Below are 26,288 nucleotides of genomic sequence, written 5' to 3'. Positions count from 1 at the left end.
TTGCTGCTTCACCTTTTATGTTGGCTAGTAATATAGCCGAGACCTGCTTGAAGTCTTTTAGTAATTTCATACCAAGAGTTAAAGCAGGATCTGGACCGTATTCATCTTGAATTTGTTTTAGCACATCTGGTATTACCGAAATGGATGGAACACCGTGCGTTTTTGTATATATGGAAGCAAAGACTGTACCCCAAGTATCACAGTCCTCAATGTGTGGTGCGATTCCCATTGGGAGACATATAGTCAGAATCCTGTGTTTTTCTAATGGGGTGGTGTCAGGAAACACCGCCTCTATTTGGGTGATTTTCTGTGCCAACCAGAATGGTATTTGTTCCCGTTTAGCTGGAACTTTACCTAGGCAGGATTGGATGTTCTGTGGTGTAATTTTATTTGTGTTCCCCTGGTGAGGGGTCAGCTGTGGAAGTTTAATCGCTGGCTGAATTGTTGAAGTCCGCATTACATACTGAACTAATTGTCTATGAATTTTTAGTAGTTGTTTTAGCTGTATTAACAGCTCTGCTGCAGGCATCCTATCGATGTCTGGATGTGGTGTGTATCCGGCTAGGACCGGCCACGTTGCTCCTGGTCTTCCTAAAGGACCGAGCCTTGTAATGTGATTGTTATGTTTTAGGGCGCCATCAAATAAGAGCAAATGCTCTTGGAATTTGAGTGGTACTTCCACCTCCTCGAAAGGAGTGTAAATGTCAGGTGGTACCTCAATTTTGTAATAGTGGAAGTACTTTGTTACAGCATTAGCTGCTGGAAAATGTATCCATGTATAGTGTACCTCTGTCTGCCGATATTCGTGTGCCTCAATTACGAATATGACTGTACCACCTCTAGGTGTCAGTCCATTTTCTATAAGTTTTAAGGTTATAGATTTCCTTTTGGCGACCGGGATGAGTATTATATCCGGGTCTGCTTCGAGTGCTGTAGTATCAGCTGCTGCTATTTCAGCTGCTAATCTAACTGCTTCTCTTTCTTCATCACTGTCTCCCATTTTACTGACAGGATGGTATTATGTTTATTTGCAGATCAGGTTTCTTATGGAAACAGAGATTAGATGCACAATATTTTGGAACAGTGTATCCTTCAACGTTGACTTGACCAAAAACCATACATAGGAGTTCCCTCCTGCGAGGTTTTGGAGGATATAACCTTTCACCCACTCCAGACGTCTTTGGAGTATTTGGGAAAAGGGGTCTGAGTGAGAAAGCACGACTGAGTTACTCTAAATGTCTTACGTTAGTTTTATCGCCCTTTCCAAACACGTTGGGCGCCATGTAGTGTAGCTCCTATTTTCCCAATAGGCTCTGCGCATTGGAATAGTACCTACAGCAGTAAAGGCCTAGGCCAGACGTTAACTAGGTCTACTACTGTCGATACTAGACTTAATTTTTGGGTTTGCCAGCTAAGCTCAGAGTTCGCTAGAAACTTTCTCGAATGTTCAAGGAAGGATTAACTTCCCTGATTAGACAAGAAGGGATTTAGTTTCTGACAACCATAGAACATGACAACTTTGCTCTCCCCTAATCAAGAGTCAATCTCGAGAGTCGTGTGAGCACAAGGCAATTATTTTACTCAGTCAGTACGTGCATTCTTAGTCTCATCAGAATGTAGAGAAAAGGAAGAGACGGGCGTGTTCAATAAAAGGTGTTATTTATTGATCAGTCTCTTTTCTCATACATGAGAAATGGATCGATATTATTGCAATACTTATAGTTAAGTAAAGTGCATACATTAGAAGCAATAGTATAAAATAATACTGTAAAAACATTGATATGGTTTCTGAGCCATATGATGTTTTAAAATGATTAAAATATATTTACATACACATATACATTTGACTAAACGTACTCAACTGGTGTTTCTAAATACGCCTACCCCGTGTACCTGACCTAAGTCTAATGCGTGGGCGGGAATAAAAAGTTACAGTTTAAGTTAAGTTTGTTTTTGCCAAGTGAATAACTAAAGAATTCTCTGTGAGGGGTTATTCAGTTCTGTACCTGGAATTTAGGATGAATGAGGAATGGTATCTCTTTCTCTGCTCTCGATATTCCAGGCTGCCTGCGAGGGCTGCCCAGAAGCGCCGGTGCTGGGTCTCTCGGCTTGAGATAGCAGCGCGTCTCTCAGCGCGTCAGGAAGGCGGGGCTGCTGCCAGCGGGGTCTGCTTCTGCTCTCGGCTTCGGCAAGGGTGGCTGCTACGTCTTGTCACCACGCGTGTGTTTGCATAGGGCAAGGTCGGCAATATTTATACCTTAAAGGCGCCGAGATTGACGTAAGGATGGACATAGGTACGTCAATAAAGATGTCATACGACTTGCTCGTTAGCACATTCTTTACTAAAGTTCTCTGTGAAATCAAAACAATGGCCGCACGGATTATCCAGGTTGTCATAGGTTTGATTTGTTATGAGAACGTCGTATGCCTTATCAGGGGCTGGAGGAATGTCGCTTGTCTAATTAGATCTCAAGCGTTATGACCTAATCAGATAACACGTTCCTGTGCCGTAGTGTGACTGCGTCAGATAACGGTATCTGCATCATGGGGGCTTTCTTGCCTCATGGGCTGACTGTTAGTTAACTTGATAGTTAGTTTAACCAGAATAGGGTCAGGAATAGGGGGATCGATTCAGAACCTATAGAAATACACGACATTACAAGATACAACACATTTTCGCCGTAAGAAAAATTAAGATATAACATCTCTGCATTTGGAAACGCGTCTAACATTCCAAACATGTCCATCTTGTGTTACAATACTATTATGATTAACTTTGACAACTCTAACTGGTTACCAAATTTATTATACCCTTTAAGAAGAATACCCGTTTTTTTTTAACTTTAACCATATCCCCAACTCTAAAATCAGGAATTTTAACTTTCAAGCGCAAATCATACAATTCTTTACTCTTCTGTTGTTTCTTTTCAATGTTTCGGGTTAAAATCTCATTATCTACATCAGAAGAGTAACACTTCACATTCTTCTATAGCCACGAAGGGCATAGTTTAGAAATTGGATCCCGCCCCTTTAGTAGACGGAAAGGCGAAAATTCAGATGTTGAGTGGGGAGTGATCCTGTACATCCACAACTTTTCCCTCAATTTGTCTTTCCAATCAGCTCCAAAATCTCTAGCCCACATAATGTCTTGCTTTAAGACGCTGTTAAATCTCTCCACCTGCCCATTACCTTGAGGTTCATAAAGGGGAGTAGTAACATGACTAATATTGTGATATTTCAAGAACTCTTCCATCTCATAAGACTTTAGTTGTACACCATTATCTGATATAATAACCTCTGGTGTTCCTTCACGAGAAAAAGCCTCCTTCAAGAATAAAATGACACTTTTGGTATCCACACGTGGGACCAACTTAACTTCAGGCCATTTAGTATGGTAATCCACCATGACTATAGCAAATCTACAATCCTGTGGCAAGAAATTGAATGGACCAGCAATGTCCAACCCTAATTTCTGCCACGGGAAACTTGGCCACTTAATAGGAACTAAAGGAGCAGGATGACACCTAAGCGACTTCTCACTATTAACACACTCCGTACATTCTCGTACAATTCTATCCACAAATGTATCCATGCCAGGCCACCAGAATGTGGATCTAATAAGTTTTTTCATGGATGACATACCCAAGTGTGTCTCATGACTCAAAGATTGAATTGTTTCACGTAACCAGCTGGGAGGAATACATTTCCCATCCTTATACACCATATCACCTTCCACCATAATCTCTTCAGCAATATTCCAAAATGTTGTAGATCTTCTGTAATCTTATCCTTTTGGGCCAACCCACCAAGGTAAATTTAATAACATCCTGTAATAACTTATCCTCATTCATTTCCTTCATCCACAAATCCTCAGAAATTACCCCAAATCTTCCAGGCAACAACTCTGTGATGTTGGAAACCACCTCACCAGAACACTTTTCATCCTCAACTGCACAAGGTAGTCTTGACAAACAGTCCGCAACAACATTACATTTCCCTGGAACATATTCAATGTTAAAAGAGTACTCTTGTAATCTTGACATTAATCTTGCTATCCTAGCAGTAGCATTTAATCCTCCGCCTGGTGATAAAATATTTATTAAAGGTGTGTGATCTGTCTTAATAATGAACCTTGCACCCCAGATATATTTCCTGACATGTTCCACACTCCACACACAGGCTAACAATTCTTTTTCGATTACCGCATAACGTCTCTCTGTAGCATTCAACGTTCGGGATGCAAACGCTACATTCCATGCTTCCTTACAGGCAACCTGAGACAAAACACATCCTAGCCCATAAAGACTAGCATCAACTGTAAGAACACATGTTTTACCTATGCAAAATGGTTTGAGAGAGGGAGCGGCAACCAAGTCTTTTTTAATATTCTCGAACGCAACCTGTTGACTTGTACCCCACACAAATTCCACATTCTTCCTAGATAACTCTCTCAAGGGTTCCATTTTCTCAGCAAAATTCCTTATGAACTTACTGTAGTATTCACATAAGCCTGAAAATGACAGAAGTTTTTCTCTTGAATCAGGAGAAGGTGCCTTAAGTATTGCATCAACCAAAGATTTTTTAGGAATCACACCCTCTTTTGACAAAGTATGCCATAAGTACTCAACCGAATCTTGATATAACTTATACTTATTTCTCTTTAAGGTAAGACCATGATCTTTAAGAATTTTGCATACTGTCTTAAAAAACTCATAAGGCCTTACAAAGCCTCAAGATTCCTCCGATCCGACCATGAACATCTCATCACTATTCCCAGAGTGAAGAAGGTGCGCACGGGTGGACGACGCTTTTCTGTCAATACAGCCCGCCTTTGGAACTCCCTCCCTCTGGATCTCAGGACGGAACCAGACTATCTCCGATTCAGGAAGCGGTTAAAAACTCACCTGTTCCCCTGAGCCCTTCTCCCTTTTTTGTTCCTTTTCTCTTCCCCTGTTACCATCTAGCTTGTGAGGATCTTAGCGCTGGGATACTTACGGGTGACTACGCGCTTTACAAAACCCAATAATAATAATAATAATAATAATAATATGTTCTGAATGTAACTCTCTATTCGGTGAAAAAATCAATATATCGTCCTGGAAACACTTCACAAAAGATTCCACACTGCTGAATAGATGGCACATAGATCTCTGAAATACAGAGGCCGCAGAGGCCAACCCAAAAGGCATTCTCTTAAACTGAAATAGACCAAAAGGTGTGATAAAAGCTGTCAAATGTCGAGATTCGTCTGATAACTCCACCTGATGATATGCCGACCTGAGATCTAAGGTCGAGAAAATAGTAGCTCCTCCCAACATGCTAACTAGCTCATTTATGTTAGGTAGGGGATGACAATCTACTAGAATATTAGCGTTCAATGCACGAAGATCAACACATAGCCTCAAAGAATTATCAGATTTCCGTGCTAAAACAATCGGAGAAACCCACTCCGATGACTCCACTTCCTCAATTACTCCCTCACGTAACATCTCTTTCAACAGCTTTCCTAAATCTTCTCTTACATTCAAAGGAACATTCCTTAATTTCTGCCTTACAGGAACAGCATCTTTCTTTAATTTAATCACATGACGGAAACCCTCTAACTTTCCTAAAGAATCTGAAAATACTCCTGGAAATTCTTATCCAATGTCATGAAAATCATCACTCAAAACTTCTTTATCTTCCACAACCAAAACAGGTTCTTTGTTGCAAAACACTTCTTTATCTTCCACAACCATTACAGGTTCTTTATTGCGAGGATTAAGCATTATCCCTAGTTTCCACTGGTCACGCCATCCTAACACATTCACACCCTTCCTAGCAACGTACAATTTTATATAAGCTGTCCTTCCCTTAAATTCAATCTCTGAAGCAACGTAACCTATAAAGTCAATTTCTGTTCCGTTAAAACTTTTCGCTAAAATATCCGGAGAATTCAAATCATTCAAAGATAAGACATCACCATATTTTTCATGGAAATATACTTCCGTTATAATAGTCCATGGAGAACCAGAATCTGCCATCAGTTCAAGTTTTACCCCCAGAAAAGTAACCACACATTTTGGGGATCCCAGACTGTCTTCAACAGCGCACACATCAATAATAGAAACTATTAACCCTTGAGAAGGCTTCTCAGCCAAATCTCTCACACTGGACACTCCAGAACTTTTAGTAGGTACATTTTTTGAGTATCAAAACTCTTCTTTTGATCATCTTTGAACGCCATGGCAAAATGTCCCACACGCCCACACTTGATACACTCTTTACCTATTGCTGGACAAAATTTAAATGATGCCACATGGTTGGTACTTCCACACCTAAAACATACCACATTCCTGTTGGATTGATATATAGGTTTCGTTGGAACACATTTTTTGACAACACAGACTTCATCAATACACTTACTACTATCACCTCTGGCACTCACATCATCAATGGTCTTTCTCCATTTGTCAGTTTGTTCAAAAGCTTTAGCAGTAGCGATAGTATCATGTAAGTTAGGGTTCCCTAAAATCCACAAATGTTCTTGAGTTTTTTTGCTTCTTACATTAACTATAATTTGGTCTCTAATCATTTCATCTGCTAAATTTCCAAAGTTACAAGAAATTACCAAACTTCTAAGGGCAGTAAGAAAATCATCAAAACTTTCAGACTCCCTTTGAGCCCTGGTATAAAACGTATACCTATTTAGTGCTATACTCGTGGTTGGTTTAAAATGAGTCTCCATCCTCATCAATGCTTCATCGAACGTACCCAAATCACCACTGGCAGTAGGTAAAGTTCTAAACACCGCTTGCCCTTCTGACCCCAAACAGTGTAATAAAATGTTTTTTTTCCTCTCATTGCCCATCCTTTTCCCATCAATCGCTTTTAAATACGTTGTAAATTCTTCTTTCCATCTAGACCACGGAATTGGTGGTTCACCTTTTGACTGGAGAAACTTACTGGGTGGGTCAAACTAATGCTAACTAAAAATTAGAATGGCAACACAGTTAAAAATAGGCAAAAAATAAAATAAAATAAATAATAAACAAGAAATTAGAATAAGCAGAGAATTAAAATACATAAAATTGTACAATATGCGAATTAAAATAGTAATACATTACAATGAATATCATGACTCAAACTTGAATACACTTGTTGCTGTGCACATCAGCGAATAAAGTTGAAAAACGATCTATAAAATTCCCTCAAGGATGTGCACTGTGTTCAAATCCCAATAGATGAAATCCGTTTGAATATGACAAAATGTTGATCAATGTAGCAATCCACTCAAAGATGTGTGCTGTGTTCAAATTGTCAAAAGATGAAATCCGTTTGAGTGTGACCAAACGTTAAGAAATTATATCCAAAGCACGGTGAGCCGGGAAACACGAAGAAATAGCGGAGTTTCCCAAACAAAAATGGCCGCCGACGTCCAATCGTCACTACGCATGCATCACACGATGACGTCACACGTTGCCTCTCACACGCTTCGCCTTCACTGTCACGTCACGAAGGGGAAGCGTCTCTTCAAGAATGCATCCGATGAAGCGTCGTCATGGTTGCTTGCCCGAACGATAAGTAAGTTCAGCAAAATGCAACGCGTGTTTTGACTGCCGTGCGCCTTTCAAATCTTACACAGCTGTAGGAATGACAATACATCGGTATCCCAATACATCGATGTATATGAATAAAAAATGTCAAATCCGTAAATATTCAGAGAGCAGAAGTTAAGCAATTCAATGTAGGAAAATCGGCAGGCCAGTAAATCACACTAATAAAAAGCGTTTTTGCTTTTCATGAAAATGATTACATACTTGTCAATTTTCGAAGTAAAAGAAATAAAAATCGTAGGAATTGAGAAGTTCAAAGAATAGATCCTCCAGGTGTCCAAAGTGTAGAAAACTCTTCCTCAAAAAGTAGATCTTTTAAAATAAGACAAGTAGAGGAAAAAAAGAATTCCAATAAATCCAAAATTGGTACCACACCTGTGCTTCAATATGTAGTAGGTACCTGTTGTCCTCGTCGCCAATGTAAAAGTCCAATAAATCCAGATAAATTTGTAAAACAGGATTCAGTTTAATGAAGAGAAGCACAGTACATCTGTCCAGGCTGAAATGAAGTTCTGTATGACCATAAGCACATTCTGACATGATGTCACACAACTGCAGAGTCAGTACCACAGATTAAAAGAATACACATTCTAGATTAAAAGGGCAACACAAACAAAAGGGAAATGAGGAGATTATGTTACAAGATACAACAAATTTGTAATAAAGCTTGAAACATTGAGAGAACATATTTGAACCAGTTGTTGTTGAATGGTTGCACAGATTGATGCTGTTGTGGCGCTGAGTGATGCTGTGGCGTTCAGTGATGCTGTGGTAGAGCATAGTGATGTTGTGGGGCCCCTGAGTGATGCTGTGGTAATGCGATAGATAGATAGAGTGAGGGTGATAGATAGATAAATAGATAGATAGATAGATAGATAGATAGATAGATAGATAGATAGATAGATAGATAGATAGATAGATAGATAGATAGATAGATAGATAGATAGAGTGAGGGCAATAGATAGATAGAGTGAGGTCTGCCCTGACCCATCGCAACCCGATCTCATTTGACTCTTTTCCACCTATCACTCAAGAGACTTTCTTATCCCTCCTTAAAAAAGTTTGCTCTGGTTCCCCCACAGATAGCTGCCCCCCCCACATTGCCCGTGAGATTTTTCTCCAGCTCCCCGAACTCCCATTATCTCTCCTTAACAACTCCCTGTCCACAGGCATTGTTCCTAACTGTTTTAAAATAGCAGAAGTCAGACCCATCCTGAAAAAAGCAGGGGCCGACCCTATCGTACCCAGTAACTTCCGACCCATCTCGCTCTTACCCTTCTTGGGAAAAATCCTAGAAGCTCATTTCGCAAGCTGCCTCAGTGCATTTGCGGAACACTCACACTACCTGGATCCACACCAAGCGGGTTTTAGACCCGAACACTCGACCGAATCCATCATGTTGGTAGTCCATGATGAACTAAGAAAGGGGGCGGACCAAAACATCTCGCAGGCTCTTGTCCTCCTGGATCTGTCGGTGGCCTTCGACACCGTCGACCACAACTTATTGGTTAAACAAGTCGAGGGCGCCGGCATACAGGGCATCCCCCTAAAATGGATCACCTCTTTCCTCAGCAATCGCCATCAAGCTGTCCGCCTCTCCGACTTCAATTCAGAGAAAAATAAACTCATCTGTGGGGTCCCCCAGGACTCCTCTCTTTCCCCGCTACTGTTTAATCTGTACATCCTGCCACTAATCTCAGATCTACGGAGGAGAGACATAGCTGTTTTCAACTACGCCGATGACATCCAGCTCGTCTTTACCATTGACCCCTCCCCACCTGCAATGGAAACTTTTCAGTTGACCATGACGTTCATCAGAAATTGGATGAACCTAAGCCAACTAAAATTAAATCCAGACAAGACGGAGCTGGTACTCACTAGGCCCTCATTCAACCTCTGGAACCATAACTTCTGGCACCCCACCCTGGGCCCTCCACCTTCCCCAGTTAGTGTGGTAAAAAGTCTCGGTGTCACAATTAGCAGTGATCTCACCCTAAAGACTCAGGTCAACTCTGTAGTTTCCTCCTGCTTTTTCCACTGACGCAGGATCCAGAAAATGTGTAGATTTCTTTCCTTTGAGGCCCTCGTCCTGGTCATCCTGGCCTTAGTCATGTCACGAATCAACTATACCAACTCCTTATATGCTGGAATCCCCGCCTACCAGGTACAGCGGCTTCAATTGGTGCAGAACCAAGCGGCCAGACTCGTATACGGCCAACCCAGGTCGCACCGTGTAAAACCCCTGCTTAAAAGCCTTCACTGGCTCCCAGTTGCCCAACGCTGCCTCTTCAAAATAGGTTGTCTGATCCACAAGGTTCTGGCCTCCCATGGGCCAGTCTTCATAGCCAACAGAATTCAGTGCTATATCCCCCGCCCCGGCCTTTGCTCTGCCAGCTCCAATCTCCTGACTCCCCATTCCTTTAAACGTAAGAAACATGGTGGACTTCGATTTACGTTCCTGGCACACCAGTTCTGGAACACACTTCCGCCCGAACTACGTCAAATCGAGTCTTACTCCATGTTCAGGAAAGCTCTCAAAACATGGCTGTTCTCCCAGGCCTGCAACCAATAACTTACCCGCTCTGCCTGTCCACGCTCACCCCCTGCCTAGCGCCAAAGAAACCGCTGGTGAACGAGCGCTCTATAAAATCCCATTATCATATCATATCATCATATCATATCGATAGATAGATAGTGTGAGGGCGATAAATAGAGTGAGGGCGATAGATTTAGTGAGGGCGATAGATTTAGTGAGGGCGATAGATAGAGTGAGGGCGATAGTGTGAGGGCGATAGATAGATAGATGGATAGATAGATAGATAGATAGATAGATAGATAGATAGATAGATAGATAGATAGATAGATAGATAGATAGATAGATAGATAGATAGATAGATAGATAGATAGATAGATAGATAGATAGATAGATAGATAGATAGATAGAGTGGGGGCGATAGAAAGATAGATAGAGTGAGGGCGATAGATACATTGAGAGAACATATTTGAACCAGTTGTTGTTGAATGGTTGCACAGATTGATGCTGTGGTGGTGCTGAGTGATGTTGTGGCATTCAGTGATTCTGTGGTAGCGCATAGTGATGTTGTGGTGCCCCTGAGTGATGCTGTAGTGATGCGATAGATAGAGTGAGGGCGATAGATAGATAGATAGATAGATAGATAGATAGATAGATAGATAGATAGATAGATAGATAGATAGATAGATAGAGTGAGGGCGATAGAGTGAGGGCGATAGAGAGATAGAGTCATGGCGATAGATAGATAGAGCCATGGCGATAGATAGATAGATAGAGAGATAGCTAGATAGACAGATAGAGTGAGGGCGATAGAGTGAGGGCGATAGATAGATAGAGTGAGTGTTAGAAATGGGATCTCCGGTTGGCTAAGGCTTGCGCCAAAGCCAGGCAGAAACCACCACTTTAGTCAGGGGGGCAAGGGAGTTACACGCCAAAGATAACCCCTGCTCACCCTCTAGGTAACGTGACACGAGCAATAAGGCTGATCCCGGAGGCCATGTAGATTAAGTATTTGCGCACGCACCCACCAACAACAACATCCCAGGCCCCCCACAAAAGGAACTCCACACAAGGTTATATATAAAAATAGCATTTGTATTATACCAAACACATTAGATAATAAACACACAATTTACACTGTGCCACTGGCACAGGTGGAATTTACAGGGGATTATATACATAGGACAGGGCCCCATGGACCACTGTCAGGAATAAGCACATTTAGAACTAGCACTTGGTAGAAATAGCACTTTGTAGGAATAACACTTAGAACATAGACTAATTGTAGTATAAAATAGCACTTGTAGAACACAACCAGTAACTACTGGTAAAGGTATGTACACCCTACGCAACCCTAACCACTTTAGGCATATATATCACGCAGGGACACAACCTCACTAGTATAACTATACTAGGCAGAACAACCTCCTAAGCAGGAAAAATACATTTAGAGGTATGGGCAAAAAGCATTGCATGAATCACATTAAGCAAGTAATCACGTTTGCGCCAAAAAGCACACAGAACTGACCCCAGGCCAATCTCAGGGGCCCACAGGCCCAATGTCCAGAATGTCTGGGCTGGCTGCGCAGGTATCCAAAGACGATTGCGCAAAGGTTCAGGGCCTAAACGTGGCAGCTGCCCACTATGTGCTGGGCAGCTCGGGAACTGAGCCTGGCACCAGCATGCCTCCTGGCTCTCCTGTGGGCTCTAATCAATAACAGTGCCCAAAACAACGTGGGAGCCACGTGGGTTCTGAACAAAGATGGGCCGTTGGAGCCTCGTGGGCTCAAAGGAACAATGCTGCCAGCACTGGGGGAGCGGCCCGCTGCCAGCCGGGGCTGCTCTACCACCAGAAATGCCCCATATCACGCTGGAGTCCCCCTCGGGGAACTCAGGAAAACAATGGCCCCTTTAGCGTTGGAGTCCCTCTCTGGGGACTCGAGATACAAGGGAATGCTCCACTACTTTGGATTACCGCTCGGGGGACTCATGGAGAAAAGGTGAAACGCTCCTGTGATTGTCGGAGCGGCCCGCTGCCTTCCAGGGCCGCTCTACAATGGGATATGAGCTTCCCACACCCGAGGCGCCCGCACTCACCGGCTGCGGCTGGGCACGTCGGGACTCCTCTTCCTTGTGTCCCGCTGCACTCGGGGCTCGGCGGTCTCCCTGGTGCCGCAGGCGAGGCTCTCCCTCACCGGGCCCTCGCTGGCGGTGGCACTTCTCCTCCTTACACCGGAGCGCGCGGTGGGCTCCCGTCGGCTTCTGGTTCTTGGGAGAAGCACTTCCGGGTTGCTGCGGGCAGAGCGGCGGCCCGTAGTATTGATTTCTGTGTCGGCCGTAATCCGGGGTAGGCATCCGGTAAAATATCAGGTCCCTGGCGGGGTGGGCACCCGCCGGGGATATATAAAAAAACGGCAAATGAGCAGGGTGGCACCCGCGCCGCGGATCGGCAGAAAAGGGGGGGATCCCCACGCCGGAGAATCCCTCGAGGCAGGGGTTTGCAGCCCCGGGCTGCAGGTGAAAGCAACAGCGCTCCTGGACAGGAGGAACAAAGCGCTTCAAAGAAATAAAAGTAAAGCGCTCCCAGGCACTAGGGGAAGCCAAGTCACCAGTCCAGACAGAGTCCTTAGGAAGGTTGGGGGGGGACAAAGGCTGGGCCCAGGGGCCAGCTCACAGGGCCCTCCAGGCAGGGAGGCAGCACCCAGTGGCGGTCCTCCTGGCACCCAGCAGCATCAGCAGGCCCCCCTCAAGTTAGGATTAACCCTGGGCGTAGTTCGCGTAGCCGCACTCCGCGACGCTACGCGAAGACGCACTTGCACTCCGCGAGCTACACGTAGCTCCGCGGACATGCGTAGTAGCTTGCTAGACCCGTTCGCGCGCCGTTTTTCGTCTTCGGGAGCGCGGTGCGCGTGTTCGGGGCGCTGCCTGCATGCTCGAGATAGCTAGCGCGCTAAGTTACTCAATGAGGTTTGTCCCGCCCGCTTGCGTTCCCTTATTTCCGGTTCCGGGTCACAAGTAACGTGTTCGCGTTGTGTTAGACATGTTCGGGAACTCATCTTCTCGTTCGCACTGCCAAAGTGCGTGATCGCGTCAAATATCGCGCGAACTTACCGGTGCGGTCGCGACGGGCAGAGCCATCTTCGATTTCACACTCTGGCTATGGTTTTGGGCCTACTTTAGCATCTCACTCCTATCTCTTCCATCCTGGTCTTTTCCCTCAGTTTTTCTAACTCTCTTTACTTCTTACCTATTTCTGTCTGCGCCTAGGTTTATATTTCTCATTTTATGTTTACTTTTACCACTTTTTTTGCAACTTTTCTCTTGTTTTATATTACTTCCTTCTTTTATCTTTCTTCTTTCTTCCCCTAACCTTTTTGTCTTCAACTTTCCTTCTCCCCTCCACCCAGAACCATGGTGAAGGGTGCCAGCAGCATCGGCGGCTCAAAGGGCAAGGCGGCTGTGCCTAAAAAAACCCGGCTGCCTTGCGGCAGAATGCGCCCGGCAGGAGTGACGCCCCGCCAACTTTTTGGGGAGGAGGAGGTGGCCGCCCTGGTCTTTTTTATCCAACGTCACCTCCCCTTGACTTTGGCAGCAGGCGGCAGGCCCGGCTCCGGCTACCAGCGCATTGAAGAGCGTCTCCGGCGGTGGGCGAAGGTGCGCCGTGCAGTCTTCCGCTGCTCCGGTATCCGGCGTACCCACCATCAGCTGTCCCACCGCTGGGCCGACATTTTGGACCGGGAGCAGGACCTGTTGGACCTGCTTGGTGTGGAGGTTGTGGGTCTTGGTGAGTGGCTACCCCAAAAATAAAGTGTGTATGTATATATATATATATATATATATATATATATATATATATATATATATAGTTGTATAAATATTGTTATTGTATCTTTGTAAATATTGGCTGAATAAGTAACGCGATGACTGTTGCTCCTAGTTACATTTGCGATGTATTCCGGTATATCTACTGTCATTGTATGACAGTGTTCTTCTTCTTCACTGGCTCTTGCGTGTTGTTTCAACTTGGCGCTAGCTGTTGCTGTTTATTGATGTGAGATTTTCTTTATTGTTGAGAACTGAAGTTAGTTAATGCTATTAATAGAGTCTTGTCCTTCCTTTGTCCGTCAGTGAAATAGCGGTGGATGGATAATTGTACGTAGTTTGCATATTGTAGCATTTTTTTCACGGCCTTCTCTTCTGCATGAATCGAATCCTTTTCTTGCAAAGAATGCTAACGTTACTTTGTTCTTCTTACCTCAGCCAGGGCCGGCTCTAGGGGGCATGTGCAAGCTGTGCAACTGCACAGGGGCACCAAACTTGAGGGGCCACCGCACCAATAGATATCCTTAATTTAATAATACTCTAAGGATGGATACATATTTGCGTTGCGGCCCCTGGCATGGATTTGTTGCCTCCGGCTCTGTTCCACTGTAGCAGTGTTTTTTGCAATGATGTCTATGTTTCACAGCACTCAATGTTTTTCTCTTTGTTTATTATTTTTTACATGAACCACAGAACCCAGGGGCAAGCAGAATACAGGGACCGAGTCGGCGGGTGAACCACCACTTACACAGAGCTCCTCTACTGAGGATCCTGCTGCTGTCCCCAGTAAGTCCAACAGTGCTTGTTTTTTCCTCTGTAATGTGTCTGCTTTGGCAATTGACAGCAACCAAGTATGCATCCAGAATGATGTTTGTCTAGTATTTTTGTAAACGTTAGTATACCACTACTAGTCTTGTGGGTATTCTATCTCCTATGGAGTTATATACATATTACACAACTATGTAACTATGCACACGAAAATTGGATGTTGGTACTGATAGGCAGGTTGGACCTTACTTACACCTCAGTCACAGAACTCTGAGGAACGCACAATTCACTGAACGTCAGCCTATATGGCCTGAGTCATTGGTCAATTATTCAATTCACACTCCTGAACCCCAATACCAAGATGCCGAATGCTTTTAGGACACAAACCGTTACCTAAGAAACCCCCTTTTGCTCACTCACTCGTGTGAGTCTCTAAGACAACAGACACTGAAAATAAACTTCAGAGTCAAAGTGGTCATTCAAAAGCTTTATTTTGTTAGAAGTAAGTAAGTAACATCAATGTTTTTAAGTTGTTCCGTCAAATACGTTGAAGGGCCCACCAGAAAAAATCCAGAGTTAAAAAAGGCATAATAAAGTAATCAACATTTGTACAGCTACTAGTGCACAATAGGGAAATGTGGCAACTATCGGAGACCTCTCACCAACGTATACTAGTCAGATATTCCTCTTTTTTTGTAAGCTATGGAAATGTCCGCTTCGTAGAAGGCAATCTTCTCACCTGCCGAAAAATAATGACAAAAGTGGTGCACGTTAGACAGTATGAAATACATTTATGCCAGTTTTATGCAGCCATGCTAAAAAGAAGTTGTAACCTGTAAGCAAACTCTATTCCACAATCCACATAGAAAACTTAAATACGGGCCCTTTTACTTTCCCACCTCTTCAGGTGTATGCATTGAACAATGATGTGTTGCCCCAGAGCGTCTTCTCGTACTGCGCAACAAGCTGCGAGTTAACATGCGCAAAACTGGATACATTGATGTACAAAGGTTACATAGTTCACTTCCAATTTCCAAGGACTAGAGTAGCAGGACAGATGAGATGAGCTTGGGTACCATACCATAACAATGAATGCTAATATGTGTAGTGACTCTGCTGTACTATGCAATGTGGACTCATACTGATTACGTACGTTGTACTTAACTGTTTTGAAGAACTCCATTCTTGGTGAACAAGTAGAAAGGGGGCTGTGCATCCATCTAAAAAGGTGTACTTATTTTTATAGGTGCAGAACCCTTACCATCGACCAGTGCCGACGGGGACAGCGGCGCAGCTTCGGCGATCCCGGCGGGGACAGGAGGAACAGAGGCACCTATACCAGCAGCAGTGGGGGGGGAGCCAACAGCGGCGGGCGATGGTAAGTTACATTCAATAGTGATCTGCATTACTTGGTGGGAGGGGAAAACTTTCTCACTGTACTCTACTGGAAAATATATGATGTTACCTTTACTTGTCATTAGCATGCTAAGCATTACCACTACAGTAATGCAAGTGGCTGATAGCAGTCGGATGCATGGGTTGTTGTTAAATCATGTAAAGGGGAAAACACAGCTGCCAGCGTGGTTGGGAGACACACCCAATACCGGTGGTTAGTGGATAGTCTCAGCAGCAGCGGTGTTTTGGGCAAACCCAAAGGCAAGGGAAGGAGGGGACGACTGGGTGCATGGGTCGTTGCTGGTGAAACACAAACCAAATAAGGTTTGTTGCGCGGTATAAAGTATTATAGTCTTTACTAGACATGTGCTACTAGCTGCCCCCTGTTAATTAATGTTACTTTGAGAGTGTTCCCGCCTTCCCGGAATCAGAGTATATAATACAAAAGGAGATATGAAAAAGACAGGTGTTCGTTCTAATGTGTGTGACCGTTGAAGTACACCCATGCTAATAGGGCAGGCATAATGCCGTGCCAAAAAGTCCAAAAAATTAATAGAGGCTGTAGAATGTTCAAGATAGACGCAACACAATTTCTGGTACTCAGCTTGCTTGCTAGTGCTACTGTGCCGCCCACTATGTGTTGAATCAATGTTGTGTTCTTGATTTGCGGGGAGTTTGGATTACAACAATTCTGTTTCTTTCTTTATAGTTACTCCTTCCCAAAAACCAACAAGGAAGGAGTTGGCAGTCCGGGCCCGGCAGCTGAAACTGCAGGCAATTGTAGAGGCCTACCGCCGGCTGGTGGATCAGGCCGAGGAGGAGGAGGAGGCGGCGGCAGCAGCTGCTGCCTCTTCCAATGCCCCGGGCCCCAAGCCTGCAGGACTACGTCGCCGTGGTCAGGCAGCCGCCCGCCGCCGCATTGTTACATCTTCGGCGGCCCCCCCACAACAACAACAACATGCATGCAAGTGTAGGTGCCGTGATTTCAAAGCAAAGATTCTCCGCCGGGTAGCGAAGTTGGAGGAGGAGCGGAAGAAGCTGGAGGACGGTCTAGAGGAGCGTGTGAAGATAAAGGTGGACAAACACCTGAAAGCCCGCCGGCTTTGAAATGGACCCTGTTTTTTGCCCCTTTTTTAATCCTTTTGTTGGTGGGTGGGATGTGGGAGTTGGGGTGTACATTTGGGTTGAAATTTGGTTGGGGTTAGGGGAGGGTAGGGACAGCTCTGGGTCAGGGGGTTACATTTGTTATATATTTTATTTTTCTATTATCATTATGAAAATATAAAAATAAAACAAAGATATTTTCACAAGAAAACATTTGAAGTTCATTTGTGTTTGTTGGGGGGGTGGAGGGGGGACTGTTTCACAAAAAAATGTACGTTGTGCAACATGAAAATGAACTACGAACGATAAATTAAGTACTGACTGCACCTGTAGTAGTAGGGTCACAAGTGCATAAATAATTTATATTATTAAATAACATGGGAAAATTGCCCATCACGTGAGTCTGAAGTTACTAGTATAATTTAATTCCATGCACATTTGCTCAGAGTCGGCTAAACAATCCTATGCAATGCATTGCATCATTCCTTTAATATACCTGTCCTAGTTGTCAGGGAAGAGGAGCTCGTCCTCAAACTCTGTGCGTTCAGACAGAAGTAGGTCATGTAACCCAGTAGTGAGGACGTCTTCTTCGCACTCGCTTTCTTCATCCGGCGGTGATTCACGTACTTGATAGTCTGGTGGTATGAAGCGTTGATTCATTTTTATCATTGTCAGCCGCTCCACGCTTTTGGGGGAGAGACTAGTCCTTTTCGATGTGACAATGGCACCAGCAGCACTGAAAACCCGCTCAGAGGAGACACTGGCTACAGGACAAGCCAGATACTTTATCGCCAGCCTGCTCAGCACTGGCCACTGTCTCCTTCTTTCATACCAATAGACCAATGGGCTTTGCTCCATGAACACCTCTGTTGTGTCATCCAGATAGGCCTGAACCATCCGCTCAATGTTCATTGGTGCTCGGCTTTGCTGGTCCTCTTTTCCCTTTGCAACAGCAACGGACTTACCCATCCCTTTCTGTAGAAAAAAAGCAGTTATGCTTTTGGTTGGGTCTGCTGAATCAGATCGTGTAGGTGCTGCTTTTGGTACTGTTGGTGCCTGCTGGAAAGCAGACGCACTGCTCTCATGCTGTGAAGAACTTGCGTCAGGAGTACTTGGACTGGCCTGGGCTGGCAGTGGCAGGCCTTTAAGTAACAGCCGTTCAGTTTCTAACTCATTAGCTTCCGCAGCTATGGAAGTTTTGTACTTGTCAACATCCTCATCTGAAAATGGAATTACTTCGTTACTGCTGACAAATAATTTGTACCGTGGATCCAAGATTGTTGCAGTTATGTAATGTTCACCTGACACAATATTGTTGAGCCTTACATTTTCACACAAGCGGTTGACTAAGCCCTTGGCTAAGGTATATGCATCAACTTTTTGTTCGTCACCTTCGTATGTTTGACAGACCTCCTTCACCTGTTGCTCAAGCATGTACAACAATGGGATGGCTTGGCCCATAGTACAGTCCTCCCTGCTAACTGCACGTGTGAAGACCTCAAAGGGTTGTAGCATCTCTGTGATGCATTTAATGAGGTCCCACTGCCACATCTCAATGGTCAGGGCTTTAAGATTAACAGTAGGATCCCCTAATCTTCTTGACATGACATAAGCATTCAGTGGGATGTACTGCTCAAAGAGACGCTCAAGCATGAAATAAGTTGAGTTCCAACGTGTTGGGACCTCCTGGATCAGTGCTTTGACTGGCAACCTATGCTCTTGCTGAATGACCCGTAGCAGCTTCCGTCCTTTGAAAGAATGGTTAAAGTGCGTGCATATTCTTCTGCAGATGGCCATTATGTTGCTGACTTTGGCTTCATTTTTCAGAAAGTCTTGCACGACTAAGTTTATGCAGTGTGCCAAACAGGGTACCCTGAAATAATGTCCTTCTCTCATTGCCTTCACTACATTACTGCCATTGTCGGTGGAAACAAAACCAATCTTAAGGCCTCTTGGTTTCAGCCATTCAAAGACCTTGTCGTTAAAGTCAGACAAAATGTTTTCAGCAGTATGACTTTTGTCCATACCAAACATGGCTATAGTTGCATGTCTGCGCGTATCATTAAAAATTCCAGCAACGTCACGGAGGCCTGAAGTTAACTTGTCTTTAACACCTGCAAAAGAGATCCAGTGTGCGGTGATGCACATGAAATCTGTAGCATCGCAACTGCTCCACATGTCTGTTGTCAGGTGGATACAATGGACAACACTCTGTTGTAAGGCTTTCCCAATCAATTCCAGCACATCGTGGTGTAGTGCTGGAACAGCCACTCGGGCAAAATAGTAGCGACTGGGAACGTTCCATTTTGGGCAGAGGGTTGCCACTAATTCCAGAAATCCAACAGCCTCAACAAATGAAAATGGGAGAAGGTCCAGTGCTAACATTTTCGCAAGTTTGGCATTGTATAAACGTGCTACTGGGTGGTTCCGCTCGTACTTTCCCTCCTGCCTTAACATGCTAGGAATGGTAATCTGCTTTGCATGTCTTTGAGTTGTGCTAGACGGACCACCTTGCATCGCAGACTTTGCACTCCTTGGTGTTTCCAGCTGACTCTGGTGCCACTGAGAAGTTGCAGATGCGGAGGATGTGGACTTTACCACTCCAGTGCTGGTGACAGGGGTCCATTGTGTACCACTCCTAGATAGAAGGTCATCGTCTCCCTCTTCTTCTACCTCCTGGTCAACCATGAGTGGACCTTGTACCACTGTATCCCCACCAACACGAGTGCTAACAGTTTTTAAGCTTGCAAGGTGGTTCTCCCACCTGATCAAGTGTGTTTTTTTCAAATGGGTCGTTTGGCCTCCAGTCCCATAGTTTGTACCAAGCTTACCACGACTAACATTGACATGACAAATGGTGCATACAGCAATGTTCTCCTGAACTGGGTGAACCGTAAAGAAGACCCACACTGGGGAGGTAAACTTTTGTCTCCTGCCATAGCAAGAGGAGGACCCACTGCCAATGCCGGATGGACTGGAGGATTGTGGAATTTCACTATGGGACAGCTCAGTCCTAGTACTGCCACTACCTCCTTCTGTTGAAGTGGCGCTTCTGCTGGATGTCGGATGCTGCCGGGCCTTCGCTGTTGAAAAAATTGGAGCTGGTGTTACTTTGGGTGTTGAGTGTGTAGGAGTTATGCGTGGTACCTGCTCATCAGTCATTGCAGCATTTCTGGATAGGGTGAAAATGTTGGTCTCTACATCCTCTGCACCAGGAATAACGCTTGTGATGATGACAGTGTCAGACCCGTCTTTATCACCAGCAGTATCCTGCTCACCTACATCGACCTCCATAAGTTCAAGCCTGCCTGGAAACTTCCTTTTTCCTAGCATGGTCTTCTTGGGATGTCTCTCCTTTGAATGCGCAGATAGTTGTGGCTGCCAATCCGTATCAAGGTCATCGGAAGGGATGCTGTGCGAAGAACTCGATGCACTAACCCTCCTTTCCCTTGGTGAATTCAAAGGAAATAGATCACCTACAGAAGTGGCTTCCTCTTCTTCTTGCTCGGAAGGAGGCTCTACTTCCTGAACTGCCCCGACTTCGGGAGGAACAACTACTACTATTTGGTGCGGAGATGGTGGTTGTTGTTCTTGAGGAAGTACTATTGCGGGCTGGGGTTTTTCAACAACAACTGTTGCGGGCGGTGGTTGTGGTTGTTCAACAACTGTTGCGGGAAGTGGTTGTGGTTGTGGGTGAACAACTCCTATTGCGGGCGGTGGTTGTGGTTGTTGAACATCTACTGCTGGCGGTTGTTGTTGAGCACTTCCATCTTGCGTGGATTGTGTACTACTTTGAGACAGCGATAAGTTTAGTTCTGGCTCAGTATCACTGCTCGCAAGCAGAAGGCTGGCTACCTCTTCGACCCTCATCATGTGCTTGGCCCGGGGATGCTGGCTTGCCCCCACTAATGCAGATGTGCTGGTCCCAGCTTGCACCCCAGACCCCGCTGCTGCAGGCGTACCTTTTGGGGTGCCAAAAAAGGTTTTGGGGTCCATACCAGACTTAAGTGACACTTCCTTCTGCTGTTCCTTCTTCGCAGCAACTTTCTTTGTGGTGGAGGACCTGATAGCTTTCTTAGGGCCCATCTTCTTCTGATGTCAGTCAGCTCACAGCAGCACAAATTGCAGAGATGTCTGGTCAGATGAGTCACACACCACACGTGGCGTACAACTGAAGGACGTCCGTCTGGCAGTAGAACGAGCGATGGATGAAAAAACAACCAGCACCTCCTCAGTCTTTTTTGTGCACCTACAAGTAAAGAAGGCAGAACAACATCAGTCAAACAAGCAGTAAGGCAACATGAACAATTGAAAGACACACAGGCCAATGTATAAAAGACAAAACAGAAGACTAATAATACCAGTCCAGCAGCACCACAGCTCAAAGGCCACATGAAGTCCAGAAAGAACCAATAAAGTCAAGCAGGCCTATATAGATACCAATATGGACAGAAAAATGAGGATGCCTGCTGCACATGACAGGTTAATGTGCAAGGAATAAATAGCCCATGGCTAAGACAGAGGTTGTAAACCTAACACCGCAAAAACACATACAAACAAACCCCTGCCCAGGCTCCAAAAACAACAACCAAATGACAAATTCAGTTTTTTTGGGTGCACAAGAAAGACCTGCAACATTTTTGAGAAACTTTTATGCAACTCGGGACATATTGTCCGCGAGAATGCTAAATCGGCATGTTCGACAGCGCGAATGGAATAAAAAGTCGTGTTCGCGTTCCCGAGCAAGTACATTGAGTGCGCGAACAAGACAAAAAATGTAAGTTCACGTGCTCACACTGTGCGAAGTTACCAAAACTACCCAAGCTGTATTCCTAGGGTTACCTAATGGCAGAAATTGACAGAGTATTTAAAGTTTAAACACACCCAAAACCAGAAATACCCCACACATAAAAATAAGATTTTCTATATCAATCCAAGCCATCCATGATTTTCACATTAAGGGTACACCACAAAAACAGTTGATTAACTTTCATGACCCTACTATGAGTAGTACCTATGGCCTACTGCCAGAGTAGGCCACAAGGTTGGAGGCCTATGCCTATGGCAAAAGCACAAAGGAAGGACACACAAAATGGCCGCCGACATAGGGCCTGGCCACCAACAACAACATGGCAAAATCACAAAGGATGTATACACAAAATGGCCTCCACCACATGGCCTGGCCACCAACAACAACATGGCAAAATAAATCACAAAGGAAGCATACACAAAATGGCCTCCACCACATGGCCTGGCCACCAACAACAACATGGCAAAATAAATCACAAAGGAAGCATACACAAAAAGATCACCACCATAGGGCCTGGCCACCAACAACAACATGGGCAACTTTACAAAATGGCCTCCACCACATGGCCTGGCCACCAACAACAACATGGCAAAATAAATCACAAAGGAAGCATACACAAAATGGCCGCCACCACATGGCCTGGCCACCAACAACAACATGACAAGAAAGAGAAGACAGACAATAATGCCTATGGCAAAGGGACAATGCTTTGCTTCACAAAATGGACACACCACACCACCGCCCAAATTGGTCACCCCACCCAAAAAAAAAAGAAAAGTTACATAGAGGACAGAAAATGGAAGTGGTCCATGCTCCAAAAAGAGAAAACTACAACCAAATGACAACATAACATAAATGAGGACTTTTTGGGTGCACAAGAAACACCTGCAACATTTTTGAGAAACTTTTATGCAACTCGGGACATATTGTCCGCGAGAATGCTAAATCGGCATGTTCGGCAGCGCGAATGGAATAAAAAGTCGTGTTCGCGTTCCCGAGCAAGTACATTGAGTGCGCGGACAAGACAAAAAATGTAAGTTCATGTGCTCACACTGTGCGAAGTTACCAAAACTACCCAAGCTGTATTCCTAGGGTTACCTAATGGCAGAAATTGACAGAGTATTTAAAGTTTAAACACACCCAAAACCAGAAATACCCCACACATAAAAATAAGATTTTCTATATCAATCCAAGCCATCCATGATTTTCACATTAAGGGTACACCACAAAAACAGTTGATTAACTTTCATGACCCTATGAGTAGTACCTATGGCCTACTGCCAGAGTAGGGCACAAGGTTGGAGGCCTATGGCAAGAGCAAAGTGGCTGGAAACATAAAATGGCCGCCAACACATGGCCAGGCCAACCACAGAAAGTTAATACAATGAACTCATGCATGCCTACACACTAACTACATGGGGTACTAGGGTCAGATATTGGCTTAAAAATTAGAAACATTTTAAATTCCACAAAATGCAATGTTAAAAAAAAATTACAATTTGGGACCTCATGAAAGTACAGGCCTCCATCAATAATTTAATTCCAGGATTGAATACTGTAGTTAAAAAAAAAACAAATCAAACAAGCACAAGTCTACATCACTCATACATTACACAAACTTACTTGAAAAAGAGAATTCCAATTCAAAAAGTCCTCATTAAATCCAAGGTAAATCAGTAATGCAGCCAACACAGACAGAAAGTGATCCTTCCAGCTCAAAATCCAAAGGAAAGTGAGCACCACATGGACAAAGCACTGGGAGGAGCCTGGTGGACAGGAACAGGAAGTTGTAAACTCAAGAGCCCTTCCTCCTTACTCTTCAAAACAAGAGTAGAAACAAAAAGAGGGGTCCTTCCCCCCTAAAAATAAAGCCAAAGGTACAACTTTAAGGTTTTTTGCTTTTTTTTCCTAACCAAAATGGGAATTTATTATGGTTTTAACATGCTCGCGAGTTATTCTGTGCAAGAATGCAGTTTCTGCGTGTTCGGCAACTCGATCTTACCAAAAAGCATCCTCGCGCATCCTTATGACGCTATCGCGCATCAAAATGACGTTATCGCGTTCGCACAGTCGCACGGGACTGTGCGAGAGTGTTTCCAAACATGGTGGCACAAGCGACCAGGAAAAAACGAACGCAGAACGAAGGTAAGCCATTGCCGCGCACGCGATAATGTTATTCAGCGCGCGAGAACTACGCTACGCACCGGATCGCGGAGTAATCGACAGCTACGCATTCTCCGCGGAACGCGGAGCTGCCGAAACTCCGCAAGCTCCGCGAACGGAGCGTAGTTCTTCGCCCAGGGTTAGTTAGGATCAGCAAGAAGATTTTGCAAGGGGTTACAGCCCTTTTTTATACACATAAACCCTTTGTCTCAGGCTGCAGGGTTAAGGGAAAACCAGATGCAACTGGTTTTAGGAGCACTCTGTTGTGCTCAGCCCCTCTCCCCATTCACTGGCCGGGCTAGGGTCATCAGTCGCACCACAGGGGGCAGAGCCAGCATTGTGGAGGGAAAGCCCAGCCCTATGCAGGTTCCAGGTGCACTCCTCCCACCCATCTGGCTGTCAATCTCTCTATTCACCACCGGGGCAGACCATCCTGACTTCTGGAGCCAGGCTCACCAGCCAATCACAAGCCAGACAGGAAATTCACCTTTATTACACAGACAGGCCAACTTCTAGAAGTGGCACTTCCACACTAGACACATTAACGCCGCACACATCATCGCGCAGCATTTAATCACACAAGTCCGCACATACCAAACTCGACCCTGCACTCCCCACACATCAGGAACTAACATGGACACACACATTCCGCATGCATTCCTATGGGAGGGCAGGCCTATCTCACAACATGCACTCAGAGTGCGCACGCACTTTACACCGGGACACAGTGGTAAAGTGAGCAGAAGCTAAAAACAACCAACACCAAGTGACATATAAAAGCAAAAAGTTTAGGGGTGAACCTGCCAGAAGGGCCAAGTCCAACAGTGAGGGCGATAGATAGATAGATAGATAGAGTGAGGGCGATAGATAGATAGATAGAGTGAGGGCGATAGATAGAGTTAGGGCGATAGATAGATAGATAGAGTGAGGGCGATAGATAGATAGAGTGAGGGCGATATATAGATAGAGTAAGGGCGATAGATAGATAGAGTGAGGGCGATAGATAGATAGAGTGAGGGCGATAGATAGAGTGAGGGCGATAGAGTGAGGGCGATAGATAGATAGAGTGAGGGCGATAGATAGATAGAGTGAGGGCGATAGATAGAGTGAGGGCGATAGATAGATAGATAGATAGAGGGCGATAGATAGATAGATAGAGGGCGATAGATAGAGTGAGGGCGACTAATAGATATATAGATAGATAGATAGATAGATAGATAGATAGATAGATAGATAGATAGATAGATAGATAGATAGATAGATGGATAGATAGATAGATAGAGGGCTAAAGCAATGCTTTAAGAGAGACCTAATAAAAAGCAACTTAGAACAATATGGTCGTCACAGATCCCTCTTTTTTTTTATGAAGATGGTTTTGCTGCAGTAAACGAATTCTGTAAATATGAGGGTTTTGTTTTTGGCGGGGTGAGGGGTGGGAGTGGGTGGGGAATCAAAAGAAGAATTCGCATTAGTTGTAACCAAACGGTGACCAATGTGGTTGGTGGTCTATGAAGTTATTTCACCTATATTCAGAATTTTCATTACGTTTTCTGATGGTGAGGCAGAGACTCCCGTGGCAGGAGAGATTTCTTAGGACAGATGACAAAACAGAAAAAATCGTCGCTTGATAAACATGAAAGTCCACCAGATAGTAATATATATGTTACACATTTTGTTTATCTATTTTTCTTTCTTGCTGTACCTGACACTATAAATGCGCCAGGTAATGTTTTTGAGATGCACAAGAAACAAAGTTTGAGTCACGGCGTTGGCTTACTATCACGTGTTTGATGGGCTAATTGATATGTGTAATCGATAACAGCTGTAGGTATTTCAATAAAAAAATAAACCGAATACTGTTTTAGGCAACGCAAATAAATGTGCATTCCCTCCTCCCACAGCAACATTATGACACGTCAAGAAGAACATCAGAGACACAGTAGCCTTTTTTAAACCTTATACTGTTTTATGTGTATTAGGTAATGCAATAAAATGTCTGCATATACTTATTATACAACATTATGGCGCACTGGGCAGAACATCAGAAAACAGTAGCCTTATTTGCAACAGATTGAAAACAACGAAACATAGGGACAAA

The sequence above is a fragment of the Lissotriton helveticus genome, chromosome 3_1 (assembly GCF_964261635.1).
Source record: "Lissotriton helveticus chromosome 3_1, aLisHel1.1, whole genome shotgun sequence".
Taxonomy (NCBI): Eukaryota; Metazoa; Chordata; class Amphibia; order Caudata; family Salamandridae; genus Lissotriton; species Lissotriton helveticus.
Note: the sequence above shows the minus strand (reverse complement) of the source record.